At 43.0% G+C, this 27907-nt stretch overlaps 2 protein-coding genes across 2 annotated transcripts in view; both read right to left on the reverse strand.

The window, feature by feature from the left end:
• Positions 1-23498, reverse strand: part of PTPRA (protein tyrosine phosphatase receptor type A) — a 167720-nt gene extending 144222 nt beyond the window's left edge. Inside the window, exon 1 of the mRNA XM_054542099.2 lies at positions 23388-23498. The gene's annotated coding sequence lies outside the window, so the exon portion shown is untranslated. The remainder of the gene's footprint in view (positions 1-23387) is intronic.
• The window catches only part of VPS16 (VPS16 core subunit of CORVET and HOPS complexes), an 83779-nt gene that overhangs the window by 27851 nt on the left and 28021 nt on the right, over positions 1-27907 (reverse strand). The window contains exons 25-26 of the mRNA XM_009233421.3: positions 11016-11148; positions 8587-8666 (exon numbers count right to left, since the gene is read on the reverse strand). The gene's annotated coding sequence lies outside the window, so the exon portion shown is untranslated. The remainder of the gene's footprint in view (positions 1-8586; positions 8667-11015; positions 11149-27907) is intronic.

Here is a 27907-nt window from a genome sequence, read left to right on the forward strand (position 1 = left end):
GTGATGAATTCAGAAGAAATAATAAAATTTTTTCAATTTACCATCTAGCAACCACTATAATAACTGATTCAGGCACAAATCACCAATGGATGGTAAAACTAGCAAGCAAAAATTTGATGAGAAATAAGCTATTTATATAGTCTCAAAGCATCACCCCACAAAATGCATTATTACTTACTAACCAGTAAATATGAAATACCTCTAAACTAATTTTACAACAACTTGCCAGCCAATATCTTAATCAAGTGGTAAAATTAAGCATAACCAGTAATTGGACAAATTGACATGAACCTCTTGATATGATGCAGTGAGAAGAACACAATATCGTGTCTTTGGTATTCCTGCCACAAATGCATAACCTAAATCTATTCATAAGGAAACATCAGACTAACCCAAATTGTGGGACTTGCTACAAAATAATTCTCTACTCTTCAAAAATATCAGGATCACTAAGGAAAGACTGAGGAACTATTCCAGATTAAAAGAGATTGAACAGACATGACAACTAAACGCAAGGCATAATCCTGAATGGTCCCTGAATCAGAAATAAATGAAGGGGAAAGGGAAGAAGTTTTTCTGCTTTTGTTTTCTTGAGGGAATTTTGTTGGTTTCTGTTGTTTTGTTTTTGCTATAAAAGACACAATTGGAAGATCAGTGAAATTTGAGTAGGGTCTGTGAATTAGATAGCAGTATTATATCAATATTTATTTCCTGATTTTATAGGAAAGTATCCTTGTTTTCAGGAAACACGCCCTGATTTATGGGTAATACAGCATTATGTTTGCAACTTATTTCTCAAATGATTCAGAAAAATTACACAGATAGATGGGTAAAGTGAGAAAGAGAAGACGCAATTGTACAACATTAACAACCCGTGGAATCTGGGTAAACTAGGCCAAACAGCCAATAAATACCAACAATTTCCAAAGGACTGAAAGTGCATGTAGCCCATATTCTTTGTGTGTGTGTTTGTTTTGTTTTTTTTGTTTTCGAGATGGAGTCTCCCTCTGTTGCCCAGACTGGATTGCAGTGGCACTATCTCGGCTCACTGCAACCTCCACCTCCCGGGTTCAAGCGATTCTCCTGCCTCAGCCTCCCTAGTAGCTGGGATTACAGGCACCCACCACCATGCCCGGCTAAATTTTTTTTTGTATTTTTAGTAGAGACAGGGTTTCACCATGTTGGCCAGGCTGGTCTTCAACTGATGACCTCAAGTGATCCCCCTGCCTCAGCCTCCCAAAGTGCTGGGATTACAGGTGTGAGCCACCGTGCCCAGCCTATAGACCATATTCTTTAACCACAATGTATATAATCTATAAATCCATTACGAAAAGATAACTAGAAAAAAACCTATTTGAAAATAAAAGAGACACTTATAAATACATATGGGTCAAAGAAAAAAACAGAATGAAAATCAGAAAATAGTCTGATCTGTTATTGAAAAAACAACTGAACCAAAATATCAGTAATTTGACTCCATCAACATATAACATAAAAAAGACATTGTACATCATGATCAAGTTGTGCTGAAAATTAAAAATTGGTTAATAAGCCGGGTGCGGTAGCTCACACCTGTAATTCCAGCACTTTGGAAGGCCAAGGCAGGTGGATCACTTGAGGCAGGAGTTCAAGAACAGCCTGGCCAAGATGGGGAAACCCCATCTCCACTAAAACTTCAAAAATTAGCCAGACTAATTACAGGTGTTTGGTGGTGCACACCTGTAATCCCAGCTACTTGGGAGGCTGAGGCACGAGAACTGCTTGAACCCAGGAGGCTAAGTTTGCAGTGAGCCAGGATCGTGCCATTGCACTCCAGCCTGGGTGACAGAGCAAGACTCTGTCTCAAAAAAATAAAAATAAATAAAATACAGTTATCAACACTACAGTTGTTATGACAATCTTAAAATGAGGAAAATCAATCCCTAGTCTGGAAGAGTTCAGGAGCCTTTAGCAATTACATGATATTTCAGCTGGGTCTAAAAGAATATGTAGTAGGCTGGGAATGGTGGCTCACACCTGTAATTCCAGCACTTATGCACTTTGGGAGGCTGAGGTGGGTGGATCACTTGATGTCAGGAGTTCGAGACCAGCCTGGCCAATATGGTGAAGCCCTGTCTCTACCAAAAATACAAAAATTAGCTGGGTGTGGTGGCGCATGCCTGTAGTCCCAGCTACTCAGGAGGCTGAGGCACGAGAATCACTTGAACCTGGGAGGCAGAGGTTGCAGTGAGCCAAGATTATACCACTGCACTCCAGCCTGCTGACAGATCAAGACTCTGTCTAAAATAAATAAATAAATAAATAAATAAATAAAAAGTAATAGTATAGTTATTTAGGCTTTTGTTTAATGAATTCAGTTTCAAAGAGAAAGACAAACTACTTTTTTTTTGGGGGGTGACGGAGTCTCGCTCTGTTGCCCAGGCTCGAGTGCAGTGACGTGATCTCTGCTCACTGCAAGCTCCGCCTCCTGGGTTCACCCCATTCTCCTGCCTCAGCCTCCTGAGAAGGTGGGACTACAGGCGCCCGTCACCACACCCGGCCAATTTATTTGTATTTTTAGTAGAGATGGGGTTTCACTGTGTTAGCCGGGATGGGGTCTTGATTTCCTGACCTCGTGATCCACCCGCCTCAGCCTCCCAAAGTGCTGGGATTACAGGCGTGAGCCACCAGGCCCGGCCCTCAAACTAAATCTTATACGTACAATCTTTGACAGTCCTTTCACAGTTAAAGTGAAGATCACAAACTGGTAGCACAGTGGGCTAAAAAAAAAAAAAAAATTGGCCAGCACAGTGGCTCATGCCTATAATTCTAACACCTTGGGAGGCCAAGGCTGGAAGATCACTTGAGCCCATGAGTTCAAGACCAGCTCAAGCAACACAGCAAGACTCCATCTCTAAAAAAAACACAAAAAAAACTGAAGTTGAACTCATTTAGACAGGCCTTGGAAACTCCAGTGTGGCACAGGACCCAACAGATTTACTTCTCTCATTCACACTGACTACATAGCCTTAAAAAACATATTTGAGTTTGGAACCCCTGACTCACTTAATGCCAAAAATAAGCAGGATTATGGGGGAGGAGAAGAGAAGGAAGAGGCATTTTCAAAACCTGCTGAGTTTTGAGGGCATTATAGAGGCTGAAAGTTTCTGGTTTTAATGTATTCTCCAGTTTTAAAATCAGAAAAGAAAATCTACAAAACTGGAAGACAAACACTGAACCAAACATTTCTGTATCAATAAACCTCATATAAAATTATTCTGCTGTTTGATTATATAATTATTATGTTCTATGGCAACCTACTGATGAAATACGGGAATACCAAAAATAATTAACTACTTTTCTCCATGTCATTATCTCCACCATATTAAAAAAAATTTCTTGAAAAAGATGCTATTGTTATTTTAATTACTCACATGAGACTGTTTCAAATTCTTAATTTTAGTTCTAGTAGAATGCTTATATATTTAATATGTGGTATAAATATTAATTATATAGTATAGTCTACTATATATATATCAAAATCTTTTGTAGGCAATATATCTGCAAGAAATAAGACACATCTAGAATAGACACACATAATCTTCAAAAGCAGTGTATACCATGCTTTTACATACTCTTTGGTCATTGGGTTAGAAGGTCATGTGCCAAGAAGGAAATGGTTCTGGGCTATCCTTCAAAAGGCAGAGTGAAAGATTTCCCAAGTAACATGAAGATTTTCATGAGCCATGGATAAGCAACAATAAACAACCATCTGACAATAAAAACAGATCCATATACCATTTTGGGAATGAAAATATAGCTAAGGATTAAATGTGATTAAATATATGATATATATGATATACCATATATACATGATGTATCATATAGATACATAATACATTAAGTACAGCTAAGATTAAATATTTCTAATCTAAACTGTCATCTAAATGTAAGAAATCTCCAGCTCTCTTAAATGTCCAGTTGATGTGCATAACTCCATCTGCCAGCCATGCTATCTGGCTGCTCTAAGGGACACATGGTATTCTTGCTGGAGTCATGTAGTTGATTATACTTTATACTCAGGTCATGTCGTCTCATTTAAAGGGAATACCAGTTCACTCTACAAAGCTATCAACTGTAATCTGTAAGCGTAAGATCTTTAGTATGGTTCTATTGGAGTAAATCTCTCATTCCTACTACAAACCAGGCACTGCATTAGCAGCTGGAGATATAAAACTGCCAAACAAACAAGTCCCATAAATCCCTGCCCTCAAAGAGCACCCAGTTTAATTGAGAAACAAACTAATACAACTTTGACATTCAAAGAAATGTTCACGAAAACCAAACTTTTCAAGTACCGTTGGATACTATTATGATTTATTATACAGAACACAATTAAGACAGAATTGACAGTGAGATTCCTTCAAATCCTGATAAATGTATAAAAACAGAATTAATGCTGGCTTCCTTCTGAATACCATTTTACACACAGAAAGTCTTAATCCCTTCAGGAGAGCTGTGGCCTACCTAAAGCAGAAAATAAAGACAGAATTAGATGCTAAGTGAGGCTTGGCTCACTGAACAGCTAAACCGAACTTAGTCCTGCTGCCACTAAACTCAACTGGGTAAATAAAGATGCTCCTTGCCCTACAATGGGGCTATATTCCAATATACCCACCATAAACTGAAAATATCGTTTAAGTAGGAAATGCATTTAATACACTTCACCTACCGAATGCCAGTTAGCCTAGCCTACCTTAAATGTGTTCAGAACACTTACATTAGCATACAGTTGGGCAGAATCACCTGGCAACACAGTACACCATGGAGTATAGTCATTTACCCTCCTGATCACGTGGCTGACTGGGAGGTGTGGGTCAATGCTTCTGCCCAGCACAGTGAGAAATTGTCACACTGTATATCACTAGCCTGGGAAAAGATCAAATTTCAAAATTGGAACTACAATTTCTACTGAATATGTATATCACACCAGCTTTCCCACCATCATAGTATAAAAATAACAAGTTGAACCATCATAAATCAGGGACCATCTATAATGTGAATCCATGCTTCAGTAAATTACATACAGTTGGCCCTCTCTTTTTTTTTTTTTTTGAGACTGAGTCTCATTCTGTTGCCCAGGCTGGAGTGCTGTGGCAGGATCTTGGCTCACTGCAACCTCCCGGGTTCAAGCAATTGTCCTGCCTCAGCCTCCAGAGTAGCTAGGATTACAGGCACCTGCCACCATGCCTGGCTAATTTTTGTATTTTTAGTAGAGACACGGTTTCACCATATTGGCCAGGCTGGTCTCAAGCTCCTGACCTCAGGCAATCCGCCCACCCCAGCCTCCCAAAGTGCTGGAATTACTGGTGTGAGCCACCGTGCCCAGCCCAGTTGACCCTCTCTATCTGTGGGTTGCATATCCACAGATCAAAAAAATAAATAAATAAAACCATAAAATAAGAAACAAATTTAAAAATACAGTATAACAGCTACTTACATAGTATTTGCATTGTTTTAGCCATATAGGTAATCTGGAGATTATTTAGGGCCTATAAAGTACACAGGAGGATGTGCATAGGTTACATGCAAATATGCCATTTTATGTAAGGCACCTGAGTATCCCCGGATTTTGATCTCCATGGGGGATCCTGGAATCAATCACCTGAAGATACTAAGAGACAACTGCATTACTATACCTTTTGGACAATCAGGATTCTTCTGAGACTATAAATGTTTAATCTACACATGCCAATGTGTGAATTATCATATGATATAAGTGTATGAATTATCATACAATAAGTAACTTGACAGATATAAGCATAGAATCTATACTGGGTCAGACTTGTAGTAGTCAGTAAGGAAACGCTGACTGGAGGAGCTGATTTCTATCTGATAAATTATAATGTCAAGTAAGAAGGAGGGAGGTGGGCAGTCCAACCAAAGACAGAGAGCAAGAAAGAGCACAGCACCACCAAGGATCAAGCGGTTGTGGGCTCAGAGAAGATAAGGCTACCAACATTAAGAGGAGTTGGATCATGAGGGCCTGCTCTGTTAAGGAGTTTGGATTTTATTCACAGAATCTTAAGTTGGGAAGTTAAAGAGATCATTTTTGGCAGCCATCTAATCAATGAGTTGGAATAAGAAACTAATAATGAGTAGACAACAAGGGAACCTGCAGCAGCCATCTAGGTGGGAAGCAGCCTGAATTAAGGGATAGGAGAAATGGTGGAAAATAGGCAAATTTGAGAAATGTTACAGATGTAAAACAGATAGGAACAGATTACCAACCAGATGAACAACATCCAAGTTTCCAGTTTGGGTCACTGTGTTGTGCCATTCATCAAGATAGAGATTATAAAAATAACACACTGAAAAGGAAGATGAGTCACTTCTGAGACTGTTGTAGGTACCTGGGAGATAGCCCAATGGAGACCAGTAGGCTGTTGGCTGTCATCCAGATGGGTTCTGAGGACAAAGTTTCTCCTAATTAGCAAGGAAGCTGAAACCATGGACATGTGCTTCCAGGAAGAACGTGTAGAATCAATACAAGAAGGCCAGAGATGGAATCTTTGGTAACTCAAACAAGGAGTGGTCAAAGAAGAGGGGCCTAGGGAACTGAGGAGTGGCCACAAAGATAGAAAGAGGAAAACCAGGAGAATGTGTCACATAACTCACGGAAAGATAGTTCAGGGAATAAAGACTGTAAAGTTGATCACATTTGCTCAGCGTTTTTCTCTCTTCCCTCTCCCATCCTTTTCACACTCTCCCCTGTTAAAATCAGACAGGTAAAAAGTTATTCTGTGATAATTCAAATAATGCTACACTGTGCCCCAAATCAACTACTAGGGAGGGAAGACAGAGAATCAAGATCATTATATTTTCTAACATTTATTAAAGATTTACTATGTGCTAAGAACTGTGCTAAGCATTTACCACACTCTATCTAATGCTTAAAACAAACAAATACATAGAGTACTACAGCTGAACCCATTTACTAGGTGACAAAAGTGAGTCTCAGAAGAGCTAAGTATTTTGCCCAAGTTCACAAAAAGCATGGCACGCATGGAATATGAACCCTAGTCCATCCAACACCCAAAATTAAAATAACTGTAGGGCCTGACAAGGAATATATAAAAGAAACACAAAATCCAATTTGACCAGGAAAAAAAAATTGATTGAATGGTTATTTTTGAAGAAAAGGCCAGGCATGGTGGCTTATGCCTATAATCCCAGCACTTGGGCAGGCTGAGGCGTGAGGACTGTTTGAGTCCAGGAATTTGAGATCATCCTAGGCTCTTAGTGAGGCCTCATCTCTACAAAAAAAAAAAAAAAAAAAAAAAATCAAAAAATTAGCTGGGCATGATGATGTACACCTGTGGTCCCAGCTACTTACTCAGGAGGCTGAGACAGGAGGATTGCTTGAGCCCAGGAGGTCAAGGCTGCAGTGAGCCGTGATTGCACCACTGCACACCAGCATGGACAACCTACCAAGACTCTGTCTCAAAAAAAGGTATGGGGGGGTTGCAAAACAAACTCTGAACATGGATTCCCCCTTTGATGTCACATTCAGGACTCTTAACATAAGGAAGGGCACAGCATCTCTTGAGTAGAATTATCCTGGAAACACAGAGCCCTTAGTTCCCTTTCCCAGTCTCAAATCTCTGACCAATAATAACTGTATCATGATTCTGTATTTTTAATCTGATAACCATGGCTTTCTGAGATGATAAAACTGTCCTCCTTAATTGGGTAAGTGGCATCACAACCCCAGAAAGAAAAGACATGAGCAATAAAATGAGGTATGGTATATCAAACTCATGGTACTACTAGTACTTTTGCGTTAAGTTTAGGATATGTGTTTTTTAAATGTTGGTAATTCAGATTCAGCTAATGAAAAGAATTGGAAGTCTTAACCGAAACCTGTTTTACTACATTTACAAATTTAATTTCTTAGTATCACAGACTGCCCAAGAGCTTAAGAAGATTCTGTTTAAGGTGGTAACTCTGACCTGTCAAGGACTGACTGTGCCTGACAGACTGACTGTGTAAATGTATTTTAAACATCTAAGGAAATTTAATTCACTAAGTAAGGGGCCTGGAGCAATTAAATCTGTTAAACTTATATTAACTTAATTGACAAGTAGGTGAAAATTACTGTTCTTATTTCTATACAAAATGCCTACGCTTACAAGTACAATAACAAGACTAAAAGAAAACTGGGTTTTAAATTTACCACTTTAATACATATTAATTTAAAGCCCAAATAATTTTAAAATAGTCCTTCTGTACACAAAAGCCCTTTTCCCACATCAAAAAACTTGACACATATAACTGAGCTGCTCTATTAACCACTACTTGCTCAACAAAAGCCCTCTTCAAAGTAGAACCTTTGAAAACTTACCAAGTACAACTGGATAAGTATGGATGGTTTAAGTAATCTCTCCCACTAACATTGGGGAAACTGAATTGAGCTCCACTTAAGATCCCACCCAAAGGTAAGAACATCTCATCTCAATCTGCTATAACATTCACCCCTTTTGATAAACATATAACTCTCCTGTCTTCCCTTATTGTTACTTGAAATACCAAACTTAAGTAACTTACATTTTATGGGCATGTAGTATTTCAGGATGGTTTCACAAGTATTGCTCATAGTACTTGTGGATGCCTATGGAAAGGGAAAGCTGGAAGGCAGGGGGAGAGAAAACTACCTTTTACTATATATACTATATATACTTTTAGAACTATTAACATGCACACATATTATTCAAATATATACATAATTTTAAATTAAGCAAAATTTTGAGACAAACACTAACAAACCTTTTTTTTTTTTTAAATGCTTTTTCTTTTTGAGACAGGGGTCTCACTCTGTTGCCCAGGCTGGAGTGCTGTGGTATGTTCACTGCAGCCTTGACCTCCTGGGCTTAAGCAATCCTCCCACCTCAGCCTCCCAAGTAGCTAGGACTATGGGTGCATGCCATTACACCTGGCTAGCTTTTATTCTTCTGTAGAAGCAGGGTCTCACTATGTTGCCCAGGCTGGTCTCAAACTCCTGGGCTCAAGTGATCCTCCTATGTTGGCCTCCGAAAGTGCTAGGATTACAGGCGTGAGCCACCACACCTAGCCTGAAAATGCATTTTCAAACTTACGTCTTCCCCACCATGTCAGTCATATTGGGAATCACTGATTTAGGGGTTCACAACTGCTGCTGATGGCACTACTGCTCACTGGGCATGAAATACAGGAAGAAAAGGGGTTTTCTTTGTCTTCCACCAGCTGGTGGCAAGAACTTAGCCCAGGTATAGTCTCCTTGAGGTTCTTCTATTTCTCATCTGTGTTTGAGGGCTTTGAGGGACCATTCTAGCTAACACCCCAAACTGGGGAGAGAGAAATACTGGCTGGAAATCACTGTGAAATCTGTCCCTGTTAACAAAGTGGGCAGGCCCAAGAGGTAAGAGGCACTGGAAGGCAGTGATCTCACAGACAGCGTGAGCAGAGGCACTGAGTCAGGGACATTCACATCACTGGGGACATGGGGACTAGGAGAGCAGAAGTATCCCCGTAAAAGCTTGGGCCTCCAGTTCCTTTTAGACAGTAAAAGTCCTGGAACTATCCCACACTGCTCTGGTAACAGTGCTGCTAACATTATCAAAAGAAGACATTCTCTTTATTAATGGTAGTATCAATGCATTTACAATATTGTAATAAGCCACTTGTCAACCAATATTTGAAAACTAGTTGCTTGTTAAGCTATTTGTCAATCAATATTTAAGAACTACTTGCACAATTCACAGGGGCCAGGTTTCAACTTCTTCCCACACACAAAAGCTCAGTTCATTAACTAGCAATCATCTCTTCCAAAAAGCCAGAAATCTAGAACCCTAATGCCTCTACTGCTTAAATCATACTTGTCCATGCATCTCCATCCCTATCACCACTCCTCCCACCCTAAGCCAATCCAGAGCACCATCATCACTGGCCACATTTGCTCTAATAAACACCAAATAAGTCTCTGTACCCTGCCCAGTCCATTCTCCACAAACAAACCTTTTACTGCACATCCACCAATAAATAAGTGACAAACCTTTTGACTGCACATCCACCAATAAGTAAGAGTATACATCCCCAACACATGTTCATTTATAAACAGAACGCAGGTACTAATACCTATAAATACTACAAAACATTTCAAATGAAATAAATAATGATCACAATAATAGTACTCCCATCAATTAAAATAGTAACATAAAACCCATCTTAAAAATATTTTAGTGTGATCCATATGATTAAATATTTCTCATTATGTTTGAAAAATCTCATTTTAATATTTTATGATAGAGCAATTTAAAAGTCTGATTCCAAGTCAATCCTTGGTTTTAACGCTATTATAACCAAAAAGAAACATGAATCCAAAGGAAGAAGCACTATGACTGTGTTTACTAAATTGTGATAATCATTTTTTCACCCCCATTATACAAATATTTCCTTTTAAATATGGCTAGCAAATATCCATCTTCTGTGATATACTTTTGAAAATTAATCAAAGATACTACATTTGTTTATTTCTTTTTCTTTTTTTTCTTTTCCTTTTTTTTTTTTGAGACAGAGTTTCACTCTTGTTGCCCAGGCTGGAGTACAATGGTGCGATCTCGGCTCAGGGCAACCTCCACCTCCCGGGTTAAAGCAATTCTCCTGCCTCAGCCTCCCGAATAGCTGGGATTACAGGTATGCACCACCATGCCCAGCTAATTTTGTATTTTTTTTTTTTTTCGTAGAGACGGGGTTTCTCCATGTTGGTCAGGCTAGTCTTGAACTCCCAACCTCAGGTGATCCGCCCACCTCGGCCTCCCAAAGTGCTGGGATTACTGGTGTGAGTCACCGTGCCCGGCCACATTTTTCTATTTCTAACAAATGGACTTGAAATTCACTAAAACTCTTCCCTTACAGTGGTTTCTCTTTTAATTTTTTACTATGGGAATTCTCAAACATATACAACAGTAGAGAAAATACTATAATAAACTCTTATATACCTATTATCCAGCTTCAATAATTATCAACGTATGGCAATTCTTGTCTTGTCTGTAATCCTCCAAACATGCTGAATTATTTTAAAGCAAATTCCAGATATCAACATCATTTCATCCAAAATACTTCAGTACTTATCTGTAAGAGAAAGGAGTCTTTCTTTTTAATGTAACCATACTACTATAATAATACCTTTAAAAAATTAAAATTGTTTAAAAATCATCTAATATACAAGTGGTTTTCAAATTTAAATTACTCCCAATGGGCTCATAAGTAACTTTTTACAGTTGGTTTGCATGAAACAGGATCCAAACAAGATCTATACTTATGTTCAATTAATATGTTTCAAGTCTTTTTTATTTTTTCCAAGACAGAGTCTTGCTCTGTTGCCCACGGTGGAGTGCGGTGGCATGATCTCACTGCAACCTCCGCCTCCCGGGTTCAAGCAATTCTCCTGCCTCAGCCTCCCGAGTAGCTGGGATTATAGGTGCGCGCCACCATGTCCGGCTAATTTTTGTATTTTTAGTAGAGACGGTGTTTCACCATGTTGGTCAGGCTGTTCTTGAACTCCTGACCTCATGATCCGCCCACCTCGGCCTCCCAAAGTGCTGGGATTACAGGCGTGGGCCACCATGCCCAGCCTCAAGTCTTTTTTAATCTGTAGCAGTTCGTCTACTTTTTTTTTCTTGCCATTCATTTGAAGTAAATGGGTTCATTTGTCCTATAATATTCTTCACATTCTAAATTTGCCAATTGTATCCTATAAACCGGTAATCAGATCTACACTAATCAGAGGAAGGTTTGACTCTGTTTGTTGGGGCAAGCAAGACTACTTCATGAATGATATGTTCTTCCCAGTATCACATAGAAAGAATATAAGATTTGGTTGTCCCAATTTTAGAGATGTTATGATTGATCAGAAGATTGTCAGACTGATCCCTTTATTATAAAGTTCCCTAATGGTTTTAACAGCCACTGGTGATCAATGCCTAGATTCTTTATTTCATTAGATCATCTGGAAATGTTTTTAGAAACACATTTGGAGATTTTTATCAGGTTACAAAATTGTTTCTAAGTTTTTCATGTGTAAAATTATGAGAATTTTATAGATGCAACAAAATCACAGTGAGATCATGAGTCATTAAGGAAATGCAAATTAAAACATAATGCAATACCACTTTACACCTACTAGGATGGCTACAGTTAAAACAAACAATAACAAGTGTTGACAAGGATATGGAGAAACTGATACACTCATACGCTGTTGCTGGGATTGTAAAAAGGTGCAGGCTTTCTTTTTGTTCCTCAACAAAGTTAGTGGTTCCTCAAACCGGGTGCAGTGGCTTGCGCCTGTAATCCCAGCACTTTGGGAGGCCGAGGCGGGCAGATCACGAGGTCGAGACCATCCTGGCTAACACTGTGAAATCCCGTCTCTACTAAAAATACAAAAAATTAGCCGGACGTGGTGGCGGGAGCCTGTAGTCCCAGCTACTAGGGAGGCTGAGGCAGGAGAATGGCGTGAACCCGGGAGGCGGAGCTTGCAGTGAGCCAAAATCGTGCCACTGCACTCCAGCCTGGGCGAGAGAGCGAGACTCCGTCTCAAAAAAAACAAAACAAAACAAAACAAAAAAACATAGTTACCATTTGACTCAGCAATTCCACTCCTAGATCTATCCAAAAGGGTATGTCCACGCAAAAACCTGAACACACAACCCACAGATGGGAAAAAATATTTACAAATCGTATATCTGATATGGGACTTATAACTAAAAATATATAAGTAACTCAATAATAAAAAGAGCATTAACTAAATTTTAAAATGAGCCAAGTATCTGAATAGACACTTCCCCAAAGAACATACACGAACGGCCAACAGCACATGAAAAGATGCACATCACAAATCATCATGGAAATGCAAATAATAACCACAATGAGATACAACTTCACACCCACTAAGATGGCTATAATCAAAAAGAGAGTAACAAATGTTGGCAAAGATGGGAGACACTGGGACCCCTAAGCATTGCTGGGAGAAACTGGACCCCTATTGAATTGCTGCTGGAACCCTTGTGAGTTGCTACTGGGAATGGGTAGTCACTTTAGAAAACAGTTTGACAGCCCCTCAAAGTTAGTCACCATTTAACCCAGCAATCCTACTCCTAGGTGTATATATATATATCCAAGAGAAATTAAAACCTATGACCACAAAAATTTATACATGAATATTCATAGCAGCATTATTCATAAAGCCAAAAAGTAGAAACAAATAAATGTCCATTAATTGATGAACCAGTTAGCCAAATGTCGTATATCAATATAATGGAATATTATTCAGCCATAAGAAGGAATGAAGTACTGATACATGGTACTTCATGAAGTACTGATACATGGTACTGATACATGGTACTTCTGAACCCCAGAAACATTATGCTAAGTAAAAGAAGCCAGCTACAAAAGGTCACATATTGTATGATTTCATTTATATGAAATGTCCAGAATAAGCAAATCCAAAGAAACAGGAAGATTAGTAGTTGCCAGGAACTAGAGGGAGGAGAGAATGAGAAGTGAGGCTAACAGGTGCAGGGTCTCTTGTTGGGGTGATGAAATGTTCTTAAACTAGACAGTGGCAAAAGCTGCACAACTCAATGCATACACTAAAAACCACAGAACTATACACTTTAAAAGGGAGAATTTTATAATATGTAAGTTATAGCTTATAATGATTACGTGTAAAAAAAATTACAACGAGGAAAATGCTCTACCATTGCACATTTCTTTCTAAGAAAAGTAGTTCCTTTCTCATTCACTATTTAAATAATACTTTTACTTGAAGAGACAGATTAAGATATTATTTTTTCAAATGATATTTGCTAGGTTCAGGTTGAGTATTCCTTATCTGAAATGCTTGGGACCAGAAGTGTTTCAGATTTCAGGTATTTTTCAGATTTTGTAATATTTGCATTATTCCTACCGGTTGCAAAATTAGCTGGGCATGGTGGTGCATGCCTGTAGTCCCAGCTACTCAGGAGGCTGAGGTGGGAGGATCACCCAGGCCCAGGAGGTCAAGGCTGCAATGAGCCATGATCATGCCACTGCACTCCAGCCTGGGCTACATACAGAGTGAGAACCTGTCTCAAAAAAAAAAAAAAAAAGTTTTGGATTTGGGAGCCTTTTGGATTTCATATTAGGATTACTCAAACTGTAGCCTCTTATCATAACAAAAAGTTGGCATTTTTTTAAAAAAAGAAAAATGCAAAACTCATCAACAACTCTACCACAAGATAATTAACAAATAAGAGGACTCAACAGCCTGCCCATAGAGAAGTAATGAATGAATTTCATTCTCCTGTTCAGTCAAAGCAGCTGTTCCATTAATTTACATTCACTCTATTATTCCATATAGTAATGTTCTTATGAAGGCAATCATTTACTATTAAGAATATGTCTTCTCCAGTACAACTTTCCTCTAGTCACTCACAAAAGAAGTGGTCCTTATTCTTGGATGTAACTATTAAAAGGTAATCTAGGCCTGGCACAGTTGGCACGGTGGCTCATGCCTGTAATCCTAGCACTTTGGGAGGTCTTTTGGCAGGTGGATTGCTTGAGCCAGGAGTTCGAGGCCAGCCTGGGCAACATAGTGAGACCTCATCTCTCCTAAAAATAAAAAATAAAAAAAATAGGTATGGTGGTGCATGCCTGTGGTCCCGGCTACTTGGGAGGCTGAGTTAGGATGATCACTTGAGACTGGGAGGTCAATGCTGCAGTGAACCATGATGGTGCCACTGCACTCCAGCCTGGGTGACAGAACAAAACTGTCTCAAAAAAAAAAAAAAAAAAGGAAAGAAAAGAAAAAAAAGAGAATCTAGCAATACTGAGACATGCTAGAAGCTTCTGTACTTTTATAACCGTATACCAAACTTCCCACACTGCAAAATTTGTTCTAATATTGTTTGTTCACATATTCAGCAATGTTTTCTATACATCTTCCAATGGTATTTTGATTTCCTGACAAAATTATTTTCTATGTAGTACATCAGTCTGTTTTTTGTTTAAGTGGGCCTTTTGCGGGTGGGGCAGGAAGAATCTGCCAAGGGTACGTGTTTTTTTGTCTTTTTTTTTTTTCCCCCTGAAACAGTCTCGCTCTGTCTCCCAGGCTGGAGTACAGTGGCGCAACCTCAGCTCACTGCAATCTCCGCCTCCCAGGTTCAAGTGATTCTGCTGCCTCAGCCTCCCGGGTAGCTGGGACTACAGGCGTGCCCACCATACCTGGCTAATTTCTGTGTTTTTAGTAGAGACAGGGTTTTGCCATGTTGGCCAGGCTGGTTTCAAACTCCTGACCTCAGGTAATCCGTCCACCTCAGCCTCCCAAAGTGCTGGGATTACATGCATGAGACACTGCACCCAGCCCCGTTTTGTCTTTTACAATAACAATAAACTTAAAAACTGGCCAGGCATGGTGGTTCACATGTGTAGTCCCAGAGCTTTGGAAGGCCAAGGTGGGAAGATCACTTGAGCCCAGGAGTTCAACGCTGCAGTGAGCTATCATTGTGCCACTGTACTCCAGCCTGGGCAACAGAGTGAGACCCTGTCTCTTAAAAACAAAAAACCCTCAAAATATAAATTTTAATCATTGAAGTTAGCAAAATTTTGTAAAGCATCTGATGGAATATCCTTTATCTTTAAACATCACTGCAAAAAAAATGTAGAGGTTCTCTTTATGTTCCAAATTTTTGGTTTTCAAATGTCTTCATAGTGGTGGACAGCCTCATATTTTATTATTTAATATCTCAAGGTTTTACATACTTTTTTTTTTGGAGACAAGAGTCTTGCTCTGTCACCCAGGCTTGAGTGCAGTGGTGAGATCTCGGCTCACTGCAAACTCCGCCTCCTGGGCTCAGATGATTCTCCTGCCTCAGCCTCCTGAGTAGCTGAGATTACCCAGAGGCACACACCACCACCCCCGGCGAATTCTTGTATTTTTAGTAGAGATGGGGTTTCACTATGTTGGCCAGGATGGTCTCGATCTCTTGACCTTGTGATCCACCCACCTTGGCTTCCCAAAGTGCTGGGATTACAGGTGTGAGTCACTACGCGGTCCTCCTTTTTTTTTTTTTTTTTGAGACACAGAGTCTCCCTCTGTCCCCCAGGCTGGAGTACAGTGGTGCAATCACGGCTCAACGCAGCCTTGAACTCCTGGGTTCAAGCAATCCTCTGCCTCAGCCTCCCAAGTAAGTGGGACTACAGGCATGTGACACCACACGGCTAATTTTTTATTTTTGGTAGAGATGGGGTCTCGCTGTGTTGCCCAGGTTTGTCTTGAGCTCCTGGCCGCCTGCACCTCAGGCTCCCAAAACAGTGGGATTATGGGTGTGAGCCACCGTGCAGCTGAGTTCTACATATGATTAAAAGGAATCTTAAAGCAAGATTCCTATTAATGTCAGAGCATGAAAGTCCATGTTTCTTATAAATTTCCTGATACTTTCCAATTTAGTAAGAGCTGACTTATTTGAATAGCTCACCAAGCATTCATCACAGGAGTTGGACTAGTGTCAGCTCTGACATCTTGTTTGCTTGTGCTTGTATTATTAGTATTTTCTTCAATCACTGGTTTCTCTGCATGTCCATTTTGTAAAGGCTAGTTCAATGAAAACTGGTTAATATAAACTGTTAACAACATGTTGCAATACATGGAGAACAAATGTATAAATATGTCTCTGCTCACTGCAGAATTCAGTCTTTTCCTTCAGGACACCCAAAGTTCTACAGTTAACACATTAACTGTTTGACCTATAGACCCAAGAAGATGCCAGAGACAATTCCTAAATTAAATGTTTTATCTTATCTTTTAGATAAAAACTATAAAAAGTTCTAAATTTTCTTCCAGTTCCCCTGGATCGTCTTATCTACCTCAATTTGAAAACTACTGCTCTGGACTACAGCCACAGCGAACTTTTTAACAATTGCAAATCAGATCAGTTCACTCTCCTGCTTAAAAATCCTTCAAAGATTTAGCTCTGCCTTCAGGATAGAATCCAAAATCCTTGCATGCCATACAGGGCCCTCAACTCTGCCCCTTGCCATTCTCTAGTCTCAACACTGCCCTTAGTCTCCAGTTCTCAAGCCTGGCTACACATTAGAATCACCTGGGGAGTTAAAATATATACACAGGTATGCATCACTTAACAATGGGAATACATTCTGAGGATGAGTCCTGATGTGATTTCGTAATTCTGCAAACATCATAAAGGGTACTTACACAAAATGAGATGGTACAGCTTGCTACATATCTAGACTATATTGTATAGCCTACTGCTCCTAGGCTACAAACCTGTAGAGCATGTTACTGTACTGAATACTGTAAGTAACTAACACAATAAGTATTTGTGTATTTAAACATATCTAAAAATAGAAAAGGTATAGTAAAATTATGGATTATAATCTTATGGGACCACTGTTGTATATGCAGTCTCTGCTTGATGGAAACATCGTTATACTGTGCATGACTGTATACACATTCTCAGGCCCCAACTGAGACCAATTAAATCAAAATGCCTGTGGGTGGGGCATTTGCAACCCTGATTTTTCTAAGTTCCCCAGGTGAATCTAAAGTGCAGCCTAGGCAGAGAATTACTCTGTCACTGCAAGCCACCTGCCCCTTCCTGCTCACCATGGTCAGCCAGTTTTAGGTGCTCACCAAGCTCTCAATTAGGCCTTGCTACGCCAAGTGTGATCCACCCACCAGCAGCACCTGCCTCACCCAGGAGCAGGTTAGTAACACAGAATCCCAAGTCCCACCCCAGACCTACTGATTCAGGACTTGGCATTTTAACAAGATTCCCAGATGGTTCATGAGCACATTCAAGTTAGCAAAGCGCTGCCCTGAGCTACCAAATCCCTTCTCAGCTCAGGGCCTTCATAAATGTTTAACTGCAAATGTTGTTTAGCTGCTGAACTTCTCTGGAACTCCCAAGACACCCTATTCTTCCCCTTTCATCACATCTATAATTACCATAGGTGATTTTAATGTCTGTCTACTGCACTAACCTAAAAGTGTCATGAGGACAGACATCACATCCATGTTACTCTGGAGTGTCCCCAGCTTCCGGCACAATGCCTGGTATTCCCAACTGAACAGCATCTAGTCTTATATTTCATACTGCTATGATCCTATTCTAAACATCCACAATATTTCAATCTCATCAACCAAATCTTTCTTCAACCACAAGTTGGCTTTAGTTACATAAATCTTGGAGATAATCTATATCACAGCACTGTACTTCTTTCAAAAAATCTAAATTAGCTACTGGTCTCTTTTTCCAAAGCAATGTAAATTAAACCTAATTCAAGGTATCATTACATTTCTTTGTAATAGCACTAGATGGGTTGTCAAGAAATGGCCCCATAAATTGCTGATAGTGTTGGAAACTAGTTCAACCTTTCCAGATTGTAATTAGGCACTGAAACTGTATCCTCTGACTTGGTGAGCCCAGGTTGGGAGTAAGAGTCCAAGGAAATAATCCAAAAGAAGTATTTGAACAAGGGGTATAAAAGTACCATTTATAATAGCAAAAAGGTAAAAAAAAAAAAAAAAAAAAAAAGAAAAGAATAAAAAGGATTGCACCAACTACAGCTGTTGGCTGAGAGTGGTGGCTCACATCTGTAATCCCAGCACTTTGGGAGGCCAAGGCGGGTGGATCACTTGAGTCCAGGAGTTCAAGACCAGCCTGGGCAACATGAAAATGTCTCTACAAAAAATAAAAAAATTAGCTGGTTGTGGTGGCACAGACCTGTGCAGTCCCAGCTGTTCGGGTGGCTGAGATGGGAAGATCATTTAGCCCAGGAGGTCAAGGCTGCAGTGAGCTGTGATCATGCCACTGCACTCCAGCCAGGGTGGCAGAGTGAGACCCTGTTTCAAAAAACAAATAAAAAAAACTACAGCTGTCGATGCATGGAATACTATATTGTGATTTTTTTTTTTTTTTTTGAGACCGAGTCTCGCTCTGTTGCCAGGCTGGAGTACAGTGGCAAGATCTTGGCTCACTGCAACCTCCGCCTCCTGGGTTCAAGTGATTCTCATGCCTTAGCCTCCCGAGTAGCTGGGATTACATGCACGTGCCACCACACCCAGCTAATTTTTGTATTTTTAGTAGAAATGGAGTTTCATTCACCATGTTGGCCAGGATGGTCTTGATCTCTTGACCTCATGATCCACCCGCCTTGGCCTCCCAAAGTGCTGGGATTACAGGTGTGAGCCACAGCACCCAGCCTGTGATTTTAAATGAACAAATACTTAAATAAGTAAACATAAAATATTTTATGCTATTCAAGAATTCAAAAATCATATTCTATATGTACTGACTGCTACTGAAAAATTATGTCTTGTACACTGACACAAATGGATGTGAATTTAGAGTAAAATAAATACAGTTTTACATTTAATGGATTCTCTTTTCCATAGAGAATACATTAAAATAAATTTTAATGTTGGGCTATTTTTGGGCCTGCTGATCAGTTTTATTAAGTTAGTGTTATATTATTCCTATCTTTGTTGTACTCAGACTCACTTAAAAACCATTTCTTCACCGGGCACGGTGGCTCATGCCTGTAATCCCAGCACTTTGGGAGGCCAAGACTGGCGGATCACGTGAGGTCAGGAGTTCGAGACCAGCCTTACCAACATGGAGAAACCCCGTCTTTACTAAAAATACAAAATTAGCCAGGTATGGTGACACATGCCTGTAATCCCAGCTACTCGGGAGACTGAGGCAGGAGAATCGCTTGAACCCGGGAGGCGAAAGTTGCGTGAGCCAAGATAGCGCCACTGCATTCCAGCCTGGGCAACAAGAGCAAAACTCCATCTCAAAAAACAAACAAACAAAAAACATTTCTTCAGCTTTGTCATTTGGAAACATTTATTACTGCACTGGAAGTAAAATGACAAGATTCTATATTTGGTCAGTTTCCCTCTCATAACTCAAACTTCACCTGCATCTCATTTTTTTCCATGTGAAAATGGAGAAAAATAATGCAATAATGTTTACAAACTGACACTGAGCACCTCCAATGAAAGGTGCTGGCAAATACAAACATGAGGGGTGCAAAAATACAAAACAAAAAACCCACCACCACCCGCACTGATCATCTTGCACAAGTTACTTTTATCCTTCTGAGCCTCAACATCTCCCTCTGTAAATTCAAAGAAACTGGCTAGAATCGCATAGGGTGGGGGAGGATTTGTGGAGGAAAAGTAGGCATATAATAGCTGAAAAAGCATTGTAGTTGATCCTCCTGAATTCTCTGAAGATCATCTATCCAGCTATACACTTTGGGGGAGAGGATAAATTGGTACAACCCCCCAAAAAGGGGTGGCAGTTTGGCTCCATGTCTGCAAATCAAAAACGCAGACATATCCCTTGACCCAGTAATTCCACTTCTAAAAGCATATTGTTCAGATAACTTTGCAAATGAGCACATAACACAGTATGTACAAGGACATTCATTGCTGTAACAGAAGAACCTGGAAACAAATATTTAATCCAAAGATGTTACAGTACAGCCATACAACTAAATAAGTAAAAGAATGTCAACAGAAAGAACAAATAACTCTCTATATATGTTGATAATAGAATGATTTTCTAAATACGTTAAGTAAAAAAACCCAGTAAGCTGTGAGTGGTACGTCCCATGGTGGGAGGAGTATGAATAAGCAGGCACATATTTATAAAGGAACAGTGTCTATGGAAGGCCATATAAACTGAAAACTTCAGCCATCTCTGGGGAGGAGGTTAGGGAGACAGGAGACTTGGGGCCAGGGTAGGAGGGACATTTTTCTCTATATACTCTTTTGTATTGCTAGAACTTTTGAATTTTTCTCTCATCTGCATTAATTATCTTTTCCCAAAATTGAGCAGGATTCTCTCTACACCTTCCTATGGGTCTAAGAGGCTGTGATTCTACCTCTGTCAGACCCAACCAGTGCCTCCTATATTGCAGGGGCATCTGCATTGGCCCTATACTGCCCCCAAATCTTTCCAAAACTCTTTCAGCCCAAGTCCCTGACCTCCTTTAAATCCTCTAGTAGCTCTCCATTGTCCTTACCTGATCCAGCTATGATTAACCTCTTCCCTCCTCCCCAAGGACAGTGGATTCCTTCCACCACCAAGTTTGCTTGTGCTGCTCCCTCTTGCCTATGTGTGCAGTCCACCACGCACAAACTCCTATGCATCCTTCATGATCCGAAAGCCCCCCATCCCAGGAAAGCTTTCCCAAATCACCCAGGCAGGGGATGCTCCCTACACAGCCTGGCAGAGGCTCTGCAAATACACCGCCAAAATTCAAATCTTGACTATTCCCTCATTTGCCCACTGTTTGGCCTCAGTTTCCAACCCTGTAGAGCAGGAATAAGCCCTTTTATGACTGTTGAAAAGACTGAGGGAATTCATGGAAAACATTACATAGCTTGTCACAAGGCAAATAAAAAATAGCTATTATTACAATCTTATAGCACCTGTGATGTATTTATATCCACCTGTCCTACATTAGACTCTGAGTTCCTCAAAGGTAAGGACTGACTTCTTCACTTTTGTATCCCAAGCAATTCACCTGGCAAAGGGAAGGCACATGAATGTACTTAAGCCAGAGGGGTGGTTTTTCTGGTTCTGTATTTCACCCAGATGTTAAGTGGCTAAACAGAGAACAGGCCCCGGGACCCCACCATGCCTTACAATGCACGGTATCAGCCAGGCCACTTTGAGCAGGCAGAGGTGAAAAGAGACTGAAGGGCTTTTAGTCTTTCAGAGACAGTTTTTTGGAGGCCAGTGGGATATGGGACCTACCAGTTCGCACCTGCTGACTGCTTATGGGGGCTGGGTGGGATGGACATGGGGAAGTGGGGAATCAGAAATACTAAAAGTCTTGGGTATGTACTCCAAGCAGGCCTTCAAAACACGAAAAAATCTCTTGGGAAGTGGATACCGGGAAACAAACAGAGCCTAGGCATAAGAGAGAAGAGATTGGAAAGAATCTACAAGACAACTTGGAGGAAGAATTCTCCCACCATGGGAGATAGAAAGGTGGGCAAGACACAGCTCCTGCCCGCAAGAAGCTTCTCAAATGAGAAGAACTTTAAAAGAAAAAGTGGAGCTTGGCAGGTACAGGTGGGAAAGAAAGAGGATCACATAAAACAAAAACATCCCAACATGTGAGGGGGCAGTCAAGCAGCCCTGAATACTAGCCAGCAAGCGGGATGAGGGGAAGGAGAACTGAAGGATTAGATTAGGCTAAAAGTAAAGGAGTAAACTGAGGCAAGATTGTCAAGGGCTTTGTATGACTTGATAAGGCATTTTAGGCTTCATTCATCCCATGGGAAAAAGAAAAGCGAGGGAGTTTTTAAGTAAACAAGTGACAGCATCAGATCTGTGTTTCTGAAAGGAGTGGCCAGGCAGGAAGATGTTCGCCCTTTCCTAGTCAGTCCTCCTCTCGCCCACCATCTTCTGTTTCTCAGGCTGCCTGCACAGCTAGCAGGTGGCAAACGAAGCCATCTCCAGGGTGATGTGACTGGTTCTAGAGCCGGAATCCCTCTCCTGAGCAAAGGCTTCTGATGGCGTTCACCCTGCAGAGGGTGGATTTGCACATTCTTCTTTTCCTGTCTTACAAATATCATCAGTGATCTCAAAAATAAAAACGAAACCCTCAAGACAGGACTCAGCTCTGCTATTTTTTTTTAATCTTCAGGAGATATAATTAGTAACTAATTTCTTCCAAAAAATTTTTTTATTTACCGAAAGTAAAAAGGGAGGGGACCTGCGTTCTCAATTGGCCTATTCTGAATTCTGGGCAGCTCTCAGCCCTTATTTCCCTTCTTAAACAGCCTCAACAGTTGGGAGAGGGCGGCAAGGAGAGGGGCCTGGGAGACGGGCCGGGGGACCGAGGGAGGTGGACTTGAAGGGAAAGAAAAGTTGGTCACTGCAAAAGCAAATTTTCTCATGCCAAGAGTTTTCCTCTTTCCTCCCATTAAATGGACCTGAGCAAATTCTGTTCTCGCCGTTCTAAGTTTCTTCTCTGAGAATGAACTCTGGCAGTGCCCTGGCCTGGTCCCAGGAGGACGCACGCAAAGTTCCTGGGCAGTCGCGAGGGGTCGGCGCCCGGGCCGGCACGTTTCCGGGGACCCCCTCCCCGCGACGGACCCGCAAGGATGCACAATCAAACTGCAGGCGCCCGCAGGCTTCTACCCGGAAAAGAGGACTTCGGGCTTCGGGCTTCGGGCTTCGGGCTTCGGGCTCCGGGCTCCGGGCTCTAGCCCGGGACCCCTCCCACCGCCCCCGGGAGCCGCCCCCCCTTCCGGAGCCCACCCGGGCGCAGCGGCCGCGAACACTCACAGAGTCGGGCGTTGGGCGGGACCGCTGGGGACGAGGACAGCGGCTCCGCCTCGGCTCCGCGGCGGCGTTTCGGGCCGCCACTCGCCCTCAGGGCCGCCGCCCGGCCCGCGGCTCCGAGCCCCGCGGCGGCGGCGGCGGCGGCCTCGCCTCCATGGCGAGGGGAAGCGGCTGAGGGGCGACTGGGCGGGTGGCGGTGATGGCGGCAGCGGCCGGGGTCCGAGCGCGATCGCGCGCGCGCGCGTCTCTGTCAGCGCCGCACTCGCCGCAGCCTCGCTCCCGACCCGGCCTTGGCTGTAAGGCGCGTGTTCATTGGCTGTTCAGAGACAGGCGCTGGTTGGCCGACAGCGAACGGGCGTCTCCGGCCCGCGCGGGCCCCGCCCTTGCGCTCCGCTGGGTGCTCAGTCGCCCGCTGGGGCGCAGAACCCGGTCGCACGGTCTCCGGGTAGCTCCAGAGGGGGTCGCCCCGGGGCTGCCCAATCCTTCGGGAAGCTGGACCCCAGAAAGACCGGCTGCGAGTGCACCAGTGCCTTCAGCCATTCTACAGTCACAGGCCTCATAACTTGGGCCTTCTTCCCAGTTTACAGATAAGGAAACCGAGGCCAGGCACAAACTACACCAATGTCTAGCCACCAGGGCGGCCTGGAACTCGAGAGCCATCTTCCTAACCCTCTCCAAACGTGATACTGTGGGTCTTTTTTTCCCTCCCCTAATTGCTGCAAGAACGACGGATCTCACTGGGGAGGGAGAGGAACCCGCCAAGTCCCTAGAACGGGTCTGGCTCCGTGGGTGTCGTCTTACATCAAGTCAGCCCACGCCGTCTCCACCCGAGCTCCAGGGTAATCTCCCCCGCTTTCCAGATGCGCATGCTGGGGCCCAGCTCGCCACCGAGCTGAGTAGAAGCACAACACATGGTGCTCTGCGATGGGGGTGCCTTTTGCGATAGGCCTGGCGGGGGAGGGGAGGCTCAAAACGCAGAGAGGAGCCAGAGTGCGCCCTCCCCCGGCCGGGGTTGGGGCGCGTACCCCCTTCCTGGCGCTCCCGGCACGGCGTCTGGTGCGTGACACCCGCGAAGCAATCGCTCAGTGCATCCAGTGGCAGCAGGTTCCTACAAGGATCCCCCCGGGTGCTGCAGGATCTGAGCGTCTGCGGCTGAAAGCCGATTACGCAGTCGTGATAGGTGGTGGCAAATGCGACATTTCGCCGGATTGTGATCCCCAGTAGGGACCCCTGGACATTCCGAGACCCGCGCAGGGCTAGCGGCTAGGCGTCTGCAGGCAAAAGACAGATTGCACAGTAGCGCACAAACCGAGCTTGCGGGTAGGGGACGCTTTATCCCAAACCCAGAGTCTGCAGTTCCCGGGGTAGATGGCGGCGAGTCTCTTCTCCAGACCAGGCGAGCCCTGAGTCCCGCTCACGCACCCCAGGCCAGAAGGAGTCCCACATTCGGGGAGCCCCCGGGGAAGGGTTTGTGACTGGCGGCAACTCTTCATGGCAGGGAACACTGCGACGCAAAAGGGGCTTACATCAGCAGCCCCTACCATCTCCAGTCCTACAATCTCCGGTCCCCACCACTGCCTTCTGTTGGGGCGCCAGTTTAGGACTCTGTGCCCCACTCCTCCGTATTGTAGAATAAGTCCATGCTAACCAGAGCCAGGGCCTGGGAATATGGGTGGGGCGGGCCTCAGGCCGTCCCCTCCCCAGCAGGGAAGTCTCTCCTTGAGTGGGAGTTGTGACTCTCTCTCCCTCTCAGCAGGGCCAGCCTAGAGGTGTGGGTGAAATGGCCGAACCCGACAGCTCTGATCAATAGACACTCCAGGCCAAAGGCCCAGAGTCCACACGCCTACTCTCCTAAGGGTCAGACCCCAGTGAGGGTGGATCCTTCCCCACGCCCAACATTCACATACCCCGTTAAGTCCAAACACAATCTATCCCCCGACACAGAATGGAAAAGTGAAAAGCGGGAAGTCAAAGTGTGAAAACCCCTAACAAGTAATGACTGCAAACGCAGGAGGTACCTCAGTAGCTAGGATAGCAGCCCTATGCTCTAGAACCAAACCCTACCAGCTTACTTTTGCCTTATATCTAATTTACACTATTATTTCTTAATGTTTTTGTTGATTAGTTTTTTTTACTTGTAGTTTATTTGTATTACCCTAGAAGGGGTTGACATGCTACTTACATTTTTAATATAATTGAAATAGTGATTGCAGTAAGTGTTCATCTTTGAGATTATCTGAAGGACCCCTTTTGGATATGACCACACTTGGAAAAATTGTTGTTGGGCGTGGTAGTCAAAGAGCCCGGGGTTTCCAGCCCCACCATGTGCTGGGTGACCTGAGCCTCCCTCTGCAACTCTTCCTGGAACTTCCCAGGGCTTTATTGAGAATTAGGCATGTTCAGCTTGGCAAGTAACCCATTCTCAGGAAATGAAAGTTCTTTCTCTCCCCATGAGACAGCTGCACTACGGTCAAAGCATTTGCGGGGTGTGCACAGGGGTGACAGAACTACAGACCAAGGAGAACTACAGACCCTGGAGACCCTGGGAAGGAGGGTTCAGCTCAGCAACCACACAGATGCTGTTTCCATTGGAAGAAGACAGAGCCCCCTCCTCAGCTGTCTGCCTGTAGAGACCTGCCCAGCCCTCCATCCTAGTTGGCTCCCGGAGTGTCCTGAGCTCCCTCGCCCATCATCATCACAGAGTAAAGGGTTATCCTGGGAGAGAAGAGAACTGAGGAAGGGAGAGGAGGCAGTTTCCTGTGCCCAAGCCTATCCAAATGAGGGACTGCAGAGCCCTCCTACTCCTAGTCCTGCATTAGTCCCAACCCACAGGAGCACATACCTACAGGTAGGCATTTCTCAGCCACCCCACAGGTGCCCCAACAGTCACAGGGTTTATAAGCAAAGGAGAGGACCAGGAGAGCTGGAAGATGGGGGGAAAGGACTCCTGTTTCTTTAGGCAAGTCATTTCCCCTCTCGGGGCCTCCTTTCCCCTTCTAGTAAACGGAACAATGAGTCATTCTCGCAACAAATACTTATTGAGTGCAGACCATGTGCTGGACACAGCAGGGAATAAGACAGAAGAGGACAGAAGAGGCCTCTGCTCTCAGGAGCTTACATTCTGGATAGGAACACAGACAATAAACAAATGAACAAGAAAATTTCCTAAATGCTGAAATGAAAATAAAGCAAGGCAATAAGACAGAAAGGTGAAGTAAATGAGAGCCAAGTCCCTTTGCAGGCCACTGTTCAACCCCAAGAGTTTTTTTTGTTTGTTTGTTTTTTTTGAGATGGAGTTTTTGCTCTTGTTGCCCAGACTGGAGTGCAATGGTGCGATCTCGGCTCACTGCAATCTCCACCTCCCGGGTTCAAGCGATTCTCCTGCCTCAGCCTCCCGAGTAGCTGGGATTACAGGCATGCGCCACCACGCCTGGCTAATTTTGTATTTTTAGTAGAGACAGGGTTTCACCATGTTGGCCAGGCTGGTCTTGAACTCCTGACCTCAGGCAATCTACCTGCCTCAGCCTTCCAAAATGCTGGGATTACAGGGGTGAGCCACCGCACCTGGCCAAGCCCAAGAGTCTTTCATTGGAACTTTGTATCTAAGAGACTGGACATACAGCCCCTTACCCTGAGAAGGTGAGCTGTAGGAGCCTTTGCTCTGATTTTTTTTTTTTTTTAAAGACGGAGTTTCGCTCGTTGCCCAGGCTGGAGTGCAATGGCGCCATCTCAGCTCACTGCAACCTCCACCTCCTGGGTTCAAGCAATCAAGCGATTCTCCTGCCTCAGCCTCCCAAGTAGCTGGGATTACAGGACCCGCCACCACCCCCAGCTAATTTTTTTTGTATTTTTACTAGAAACAGGGTTTCACCATGTTGGCCAGGCTGGTCTCAAACTCCTGACCCCAGGTGATCCACCCACCGAAGCCTCTAAAAGTGCTGGAATTACAGGCATGAGCCACTGCGCCCAGCCTTTGCCCTGATTCTCCCTGCACTGGCTACTACTGATACAACGAGAAGAAATGTTTCCAGATTCTTTGCCTCCAGCTACACGGTCCTAGTCCTAGCCCCAAACACTGGACGAAACTTGGCCCTGCCCACCCCTATAGGCATAGGCCTGCTGTACAAACTGCTCAGGGCAGAAGGCATCTCACACTAATTTCAACTGAGTAAGCAAGGATTTGAAAAAAGAAAATCCCAGTTCTAGTTTTTAAATGTCACAATTTATAGGCTTATACATCTGCCAAAACTCAGAAAATTACATTTAAGATCTGTGGATTGCATTATATGTAGATTTTGCCTGAAAAGAAAAAAAAATTGCAAACCAAAAATGAACTCTAGTTACTGAAATGCATTCTGAAGTATTTAGGGGGAAGTGTACTGATGTCTGCAACTTACTTTGAAATATATGAAAAATACGATGGATTGACATAGAGGAATGGATAGATAAACAGATGTGTGATATAGTAAGATGCTAATGGTAGAATCCAGGTGGTAGTTACATAAATGTTCAGTAAAATTATT

This window comes from Pongo abelii, chromosome 21 (assembly GCF_028885655.2).
Source record: "Pongo abelii isolate AG06213 chromosome 21, NHGRI_mPonAbe1-v2.0_pri, whole genome shotgun sequence".
Lineage (NCBI taxonomy): Eukaryota > Metazoa > Chordata > Mammalia > Primates > Hominidae > Pongo > Pongo abelii.